At 36.5% G+C, this 9,194-nt stretch overlaps 1 protein-coding gene across 5 annotated transcripts in view; it reads left to right on the top strand.

Moving 5' to 3' along the window:
• LOC110449732 (polypeptide N-acetylgalactosaminyltransferase 5-like) overlaps positions 1–9,194 on the top strand; it is a 211,184-nt gene that overhangs the window by 104,554 nt on the left and 97,436 nt on the right. The window lies entirely within an intron of this gene.

The following is a 9,194-nucleotide window of genomic DNA, read 5'->3' as shown; positions in this document are numbered from 1 at the left end:
GGGGGGGGGGGGGGGGCACTAAATACTGTCTGGTAATAGAGGGAGCTACTATTACTGTGTAGTATAGGGGGCACCACTACTGTCTGTTGATAGAGGGAGCTACTATTACTGTGTAGTATAGGGGGCACCACTAACTACTGTTTGGTATATAGGGGGCACCACTAACTACTGTTTGGTATATAGGGGGCACCACTAATACTGACTTGTATAGGTGTTTACTCTAGCACTGTCTGGTTGGTGTGGTGCCACAACCAGTTTTGTATAGGGGTGACAGTACTGGTGTGTCTTACAAGGGAAGCACTGTCACTTTGGGAAATCTTAGTTAGATCACATTAAAGTTGTAAGCTGTTAAGTGTGATTTTTCTTACATTTTTACCTTGAGGATGAACTTAAGAAGGGTCAACTCATTAATCATAGCAAGCTTTCTGGTGATAAAGACTCAAAGAATGCTGTCGCCAACAGGTCTACTCTCATAAGAATTAAGAGTTTGATAGACCCTGAAGCAGACCTAAATTTTAATCGGATAATCTGTTATGTGACAAAATTAATCATTCTTAGTATTAATTTGTCAATTTACATGTGTGGAAACACTGTCAGCCTGGTTTGCCAGAGTTTTGATACCAGGCATCAGATGTGTTGATAGGACAGTTATATCTATTATCAAATGTCATGGAGATTGTCATCACAATGTTTAACCTCTGTTATTATAAGTGACATATGGTGAAGGAATGCCACAAAGTCAGCCTAACATCCTAGTACAACAACCAGTCACATTGCTCTTCATATATAATGATTAAAAAACCCTTCAAATTTTGGAAAACTATGTGTAAAAATATAGATATTTTTGTTTATACTAATTGAAAGTGATCATTTGGATTCTGAATTCCAAACCAATTATAAAAATTTCACAGATTTGAAATTTACCAGAAGTGTAATTAAAATATCCCAACACTAATCTTCTATATACATGCCTTAAACAAATATTTTTCTGCTACATTTTCTGTATTTTTTTGTCTATATTCATACAAAGACAGTTATAGGTTAAGATGTGGTCTTTTAAGACAGAAAGAGCTTTTTCTAATCAACCCCACGATACATGCAGGAATGTCGCACAAAATATCGTGACATATAGGGCAGTAGTTCACACATATATACCCTGCTTTGTATTCAAGATGCCTTAAGTGTAAAAACCTTGTAGCAAAGCTAAAATGTTCTTGTGAAGAAAGGAAATGATAGTTAAAATATAGTTCTTCAGTAGGACTCTTTGCTATAGTCTATAGGCACGTAATGCGAAGTCAGAAAATGACAAACAAATTGGAACTCTTCTTCATACATGAAGAGTGCTGGGACATTCTACCTTAACTCATTCACCCCTGAAGACACATTTGAACTCTTCCAATTCAAAGGTTGGAAAAGTTCATTAAGAAATTTCAGGGGTGAAAGAGTTAAGATAATGAATACAGCCAAGTGTGGAAAGGACAATGAGGTCAGTTAAAGTTAGATCTGTGGTCAGAAACGTTAACAGTGGAGTCAAATTCAATCTCCATATCTACATGTCACCACAGGTCTGGTTTGTGCCTTAGATATTGGACAATATGTTGATCATGAAAACTACATCTTTGTCAAGTTTGGTTATCTGTAGGACATTCTGAAGGACATTGATTTACTTAACTACCATTGGTTAGATGACCTACGGGAGATAGAATGAACACCCAATGTCAGCGTGCTGCATAAAGTTCAAAGCATGTGGTCATGTTCACACGATACTGCCAACAGATATAACGTTTATTGCCTCCTCCTTCTCAACAGATTTCCATGTGATGCGCATGATACCTGTAATTGGATAAATCCCATAAGAAGTGAGGTAACTCTTCATAAAATGGAAAACGGTAACAAAAATAAAAATATACAGCATTTGATATAGCGCCCTCTCTAACTAACATAAGCCACTCTAAAGTGCTTTACAGTACATAATTACAGTACATAATTATACAATTAATACAATTAGCATATACATTAATCAATACACTTTTGAGGAATTGGCAGGAGCTGCCTTATCAGGCACTAACTACCATGCAGTCCTATGCCACCTGGCTGATATCTCCCTATGTGTTTATGCCTGTGTGTGTGCTGGAGATGTAATGACAATTGCTATGCACTGATTTGTTGTTTAAGTTCCAGTTCCATCAGCAGCCTTTGGAATACACTAACAAATACTATAAGTGTAGGTATAAAGCTTTGATTGATGTCTGTCACTAAAATCTGTTCTACTGATGACCTAGATTGTAAACTGGTCACACTATATGTGTAGGTATATAATCCAAATCTGGGGTCAAAAATATGTGCAATTTTGTGCAATTAATTGCATAATTCATCTAATACATTATGTAAAAAGTGGATAGCCTTTTTCTCCTACCTTGAATAATTGTGATATCTTTGTTCCGTGTGTCATCCTAGTGAGGGGGGGAGTTATATTAATAACAGGGTAAGAGAAAATGAGACATTTACCCTCCTGGGTGTTTAATTGGGACATCTCAACATTGTAGAAAGATTCTTCAGCTACCAAACATACAGCAAGCCTTGTCAACTGAATGAGGGGGGTTAAATGTCAATCATGTATTACGACTTTTCATCACCAGCATAGATATAGTACATGAAAATTAATGATGTTTGAAGGTTTACGTTTCATACTTTACATTGCCAGCCCTAGAATATATAAATATATCAAAATTGTGATATTAGTATTTCTTATGTTATGTTAATTGTCAAATTCATCTTTCTTCATAGGAAGCCATTTTAGGATCATAAAAGAAATCTGAAAGGTTCAATTATGACCATTGTGATGGGTTACTCTTGGAGATTAACCGTAAAATCATTTTTAATCTTTAAAATCTGTCAGACTGTCAGCTTTGGGGCAGACATCAATAAATTGACTGTCTCCAGGGAATTGCTCATATGGCAAATTAAGGGTTGGCTATATTCAGCCCTAAAATGGAAGGAACTTGAAATAGATGGAAGGAATGAAGTGTTCGCTGTTGGAGTCCTAACAGGCCATTAATAGCTCTGAGTGCGGACCGGAGAATGTCCGCGAAATCTGTTACTGAGCATGTCGGAAACTGTTGTGTAAACCTGTATGGGTTTGCCGTGCCGTCTCTGATACTTTCTGACAGACCTATAATCGGGAGATGCGGCGGAGACAGGACCAGAGATGCTGCCGAGACAGGAAGGCCCTGACATGTTGACAGAGTCAACACTATGGAAGCTATAATAAAAAGACAGAAGACTAATTCGTAAATGAAATTTGATAGCAACGTGCAATGACTAGCCGGTGGAGCGTAACAGGGTCACACATAATCCCGCTCTGTATTGATTAGACGGCGAGGAGAGTACATGTAGGGAATGGGGTTTAAGACTAGCCTGGTACATGGCGTAACACAATGGCGCTTTCTCTTTCTTCCAGGCTCTGTTTGATGTGGAGATGACTTAGTGGGGAAATTGATTATTGGAAAAATATGACAGCGTAGTACCTCAGGTCAACAAATTTCATATCCTGTATATTTCATGTTTACAAGCTGGAAAGTTATTTTATCAAATAACGATATTTTTCTTGGAATTAACAAAGGTAGCTGTGTCAATAATGAAAAGGTGTCATTTGTGTAAGTCCTCAGATGGAATTGATTGATTGAGAGTTTGTATTAGTAACTGGTTGATTGAGAGTTTGTATTAGTAACTGATTGAGAGTTTGTATTAGTAACTGGTTGAGAGTTTGTATAAGTAACTGATTGATTGGGAGTTTGTATAAGTAACTGGTTGATTGAGAGTTTGTATTAGTAACTGATTGATTGAGAGTTGGTATTAGTAACTGGTTGATTGAGAGTTTGTATTAGTAACTGATTGATTGAGAGTTTGTATTACGTAACTGATTGATTGAGAGTTTGTATTAGTAACAGGTTGATTGAGAGTTTGTATTAGTAACTGATTGATTGAGAGCTTGTATTAGTAACTGATTGAGAGTTTGTATTAGTAACTGATTGATTGGGAGTTTGTATTAGAAACTGGTTGATTGAGAGCTTGTATTAGTAACTGATTGATTGAGAGTTTGTATTACGTAACTGATTGAGAGTTTGTATTAGTAACTGATTGATAGAGAGTTTGTATTAGTAACTTGATTGATTGAGAGTTTGTATTACGTAACTGACTGATTGAGAGTTTGTATTAGTAACTGATTGATTGAGAGTTTGTATTACGTAACTGATTGATTGAGAGTTGGTATTAGTAACTGATTGATTGAGAGCTTGTATTAGTAACTGATTGATTGAGAGTTTGTATTAGAAGCTGATTGAGAGTTTGTATTAGTAACTGATTGATTGAGAGTTTGTATTAGTAATTGGTTGATTGAGAGTTTGTATAGAAGTAACTGATTGAGAGTTTGTATTACGTAACTGATTGATTGAGAGTTTGTATTAGTAACTGATTGATTGAGAGTTTGTATTAGTAACTGATTGATCGAGAGTTTGTATTAGTAACTGATTGATTGAGAGTTGGTATTAGTAACTGATTGAGAGTTTGTATAAGTAACTGATTGATTGAGAGTTTGTATTAGTAACTGATTGAGAGAGAGTTTGTATAAGTAACTGATTGATTGAGAGTTTGTATTAGTAACTGATTGATTGAGAGTTGGGATTAGTAACTGATTGAGTGTTTGTATAAGTAACTGATGGTTGATTGAGAGTTTGTATAGAAGTAACTGATTGATTGAGGGTTTGTATTAGTAACTTGATTGCTTGAGAGTTTGTATTAGAAACTGATTGATTGAGAGCTTGTAGTAGTAACTGATTGATTGGGAGTTGGTATTAGTAACTGATTGACTGAGAGTTTGTATTAGTTACTGATTGATTGAGAGTTCGTATTAGTAACTGATTGATTGAGAGTTTGTATTAGTAACTGATTGAATGAGAGTTTGTATTAGTAACTTGATTGATTGAGAGTTTGTATTAGTAACTGATTGATTGAGAGTTTGTATTAGTAACTGACTGATTGAGAGTTTGTATAAGTAACTTGATTGATTGAGAGTTTGTATTATGTAACTGATTGATAGAGGTTTTGTATTAGTATAATTGATTGAGAGTTGGTTGACGTAAGGAGGGATTTGGTTTTAATTGCCAACTTATAATTAATTGCAAAAGAAATAGTGATAATGTTGGTTGGATATTTGATGTGAAGGGAAATGCCCAAGGAATATAATAGTTAATGTGCCAGAGAGAAGGTTTGTTTGGTGCGTTCTATTAATAGCTATGGTTGCTTAAGGGCAACCATGGTTTTGGTAGTGGAAGAAAGCCCAGAGAAAAAATCACCGACCTACGGCCAGAACCTGACGACTGCCTAAGTAGGCCTCGAACCTGTGACCCAGTGGTAAAGGGTTAGGGATCATAGATGGTCGGACGCCTTAACCATTCAGTCCCTATAAGAGGTAGTGGCTTTATTGTGGAATGTTAGCATTATAGACAACAGAGAAATGATTGGGAAAGTTAACATTTTAGACAGTAGAGGAGTGATTGTTAAATGTTAGCATTATTGATTGTAGAGGCTGATTGTGGAATGTTACCATTATAGACAGTAGAGGCATGATTGAGGAATGTTTGCATTATAGACAGTAGAGGCTTGATTGTGGAATGCTAGCATTATAGACAGTAGAGGCGTGATTGTGGAATGCTAGCATTATAGACAGTAGAGGTGTGATTGTGGAATGTTAGCATTATAGACAGTAGAGGCATGATTGTGGAATGCTAGCATTATAGACAGTAGAGGCTTGATTGTGGAATACTAGCATTATAGACAGTAGAGGCTTGATTGTGGAATGTTAGCATTATAGACAGTAGAGGCATGATTGTGGAATGTTAGCATTATAGACAGTAGAGGTGTGGTTGTGGAATGTTAGCATTATAGACAGTAGAGGTGGGATTGTGGAATGTTAGCATTATAGACAGTAGAGGCGTGATTGTGGAATGCTAGCATCATAGACAGTAGAGGCATGATTGTGGAATGCTAGCATCATAGACAGTAGAGGCATGATTGTGGAATGCTAGCATTATAGACAGTAGAGGCTTGATTGTGGAATGGTAGCATTATAGACAGTAGAGGTGTGATTGTGGAATGCTAGCATTATAGAAAGTAGAGGTGTGATTGTGGAATGTTAGCATTATAGCCAGTAGAGGTGTGATTGTGGAATGTTAGCATTATAGACAGTAGAAGCATGATTGTGGAATGTTACCATTATAGACAGTAGAGGCATGATTGTGGAATGTTAGCATTATAGACAGTAGAGGTGTGATTGTGGAATGCTAGCATTATAGAAAGTAGAGGTGTGATTGTGGAATGTTAGCATTATAGACAGTAGAGGCGTGATTGTGGAATGCTAGCATTATAGACAGTAGAAGCTTGAATGTGGAATGCTAGCATTATAGACAGTAGAGGTGTGATTGTGGAATGTTAGCATTATAGACAGTAGAGGAATGATTGTGGAATGCTAGCATTATAGACAGTAGAGGCTTGATTGTGGAATGCTAGCATTATAGACAGTAGAAGCATGATTGTGGAATGTTACCATTATAGACAGTAGAGGTGTGATTGTGGAATTCTAGCATTATAGACAGTAGAGGCGTGATTGTGGAATGCTAGCATTATAGACAGTATAGGCATGATTGAGGAATGTTAGCATTATACACAGTAGAGGTGTGATTGTGGAATGCTAGTCACCTTAAGCTAGATGACCGTCATATTGTTTTGTATGTCTGGAGATATGTCTATATCATATACAGACACCTCCCTTACTGTCACTTCTATCTTATTTATGTTTAAAGACAACTTAGTTTTATCTCCTTCAACAGACAATATAGCCTGTCATTGTCTATTATTGTCTGTCATCTCTGCTGAAAACAAGCTCCCATTTCTGTACTTGTGTGGACAGCTTTATCATAGTGGCATGACAACAGACTCGAAAATGGATGTTCCAAATTATATTTGGGCTTTCATCCTCGTTAAATTGCATGGCGATGTTTATGAATTGTAAAAAGATTGGACATTAATGAAGGGATGATGGCATTTATAATTGGCAAACATGTGTTTGAATTTCTTGTATTAGAGTCAGAATGAGGCTGCGGGGCCATAAATCATCCTGTGATCCCGAGGGATGCACACTCAAGTTTTAATTTAAAAAATTGAAAGGAATAACGTAATCGTCCTCCAGTTGTGTTGGCATCATTTTGGGCAAAGCTTGGTGATCGTAAACAGTGTACGTTGGTCTAGGTACCGGTGATTACCAGACCCATCATCGTATCACAACAGTGACACACAATTACCAGCATTTTTCTGAAGCTGATTACCAAGAGTTTCTCTGAGGCAGATTTACAAGTCATGTTTTCTTTCATTATGGAAACTAGACCAAAATCAATTCGCAATTTCAAAGGAACAAAACAACCTGAGGATAGTGGAACACAATTCTGTAAAAAGAAAGAAGTGAGAAGATAAAGAGTCTTGGAAACATCACAGAAAACCTGACAAATTATCTGTTTATATTCTTGAAAATGTTTCATAATAAATAATGAAAAGGATTCAGAACAGGAAAAAAAAAATGGAGAGAAGGGAAAAATCACTGAGGTACATAAGTGCAGAAGATGGAATCCCATTCTTGAGAGAATTAATTACTGCATGTGTTGTAATCCTGGGTATGTCAGCTACACTTAAGTGTGTGTGTTTGTATAATGAGTCAGTTTTATCAGAATATACATGTCATTTATCATGAGAAATTGTATGGTAGATAATACAAAGGTAAAGATGACAAATTTGGCTTCGAACTTCCTCAAAATGTACACAAAGTCAGCATTAAATTTATAAATAACCTAAATTGATGCAAAACTGATATAAAAATGTGAAAAGACAATGTGCACGTTGACGGAGGAAATTGGATGAAATTTGTTTATGAGTTATATACTTCTGTGAACGAAAGCTGATCTGTTAACATGGAAATCTACCTGGACTCCACAAATGCCAGGTGTGGTGGCTCTAGGTCAGACGTTTAATGTGTAGCTACAGGAACATTCAACTTGTGCCTATAGAAAATACATCATATTCTGATTAGACAAGTATACAACAACATTGTAGTAGTTGTGCCGGTGACATTCACACCAATTGTGTTTCGTTCAGATAATTACAGCTTTTCAACAAAATTTACTTGTTTTTTGTACCATTAAGCTGGTACTGCCTCATACAAAACATTGAACACGTTTGTTACATTGCAGTGAGACAAGCTCCTTGTACAGAAAGACCAGATCCTAGTCATAGCTAAATGTATCAAACTTAAAAGGTTACCTTTGAACTGTGGGTCACTGGTTACCATCAATGTTTTGGGCAAAGTGATGTCACGGTTACCATGGAACTGTGGGTCAGAGTGATGTCACATGTTACCATGCAACTGTGGGTCAGAGTGATGTCACTTGTTACCATGGAACTGTGGGTCAGAGTGATGTCACATGTTACTATGGGACTGTGGGTCAGAGTGAAGTCACTTGTTACCATAGAACTGTGGGTCAGAGTGATGTCACATGTTACTATGGAACTGTGGGTCAGAGTGATGTCATATATATGTTACCATTACATCACAAAAGTACAATACAATAACATGTAAGGCAGTGGTGATACAGCCTCATCCACACTGTGTACCTGCTCTGATACATTACAACCTGAAGCAAGGTTTCTGTTGGTACTTTTAAAATTGAAATATTGTGGGGTGAAAGCACTATCAAGTGTTTAAATACCGAAGCTCCTTAGTGACACCAGGAGAAGATAAGTAGCCTTGTGTGTACATGTGTGGGATTAGTAAATGACAATGCAATATATACAGGCATTCTCCCAACATTTAGCCTTAATTAAAATAGCTGGGAAAATAAGGAAAATTAATGAAAAAAATCTTTTTCAGTGTAAGTGTATTGAGAAATGCTTTTGAACTTTAAAGTTAATCCTCTAAGAGAGATTGGCTTTGAATGTGCACTTCTGGTGTATTTAAAATTAACAAAAAATCCACCTCTGGTTTGAATAAACAAAATGCTGAGATAGCTGGCGTTGATTCTGTCACACAATGTAAGGTTTCTATAGGGTTTCACTTAACGTATCGCACTTGGGTAGATTGAAAGTCATCT

This window comes from Mizuhopecten yessoensis, unplaced genomic scaffold (assembly GCF_002113885.1).
Source record: "Mizuhopecten yessoensis strain PY_sf001 unplaced genomic scaffold, ASM211388v2 scaffold4805, whole genome shotgun sequence".
Lineage (NCBI taxonomy): Eukaryota > Metazoa > Mollusca > Bivalvia > Pectinida > Pectinidae > Mizuhopecten > Mizuhopecten yessoensis.
This window is presented reverse-complemented; position numbering and strand designations above follow the sequence as displayed.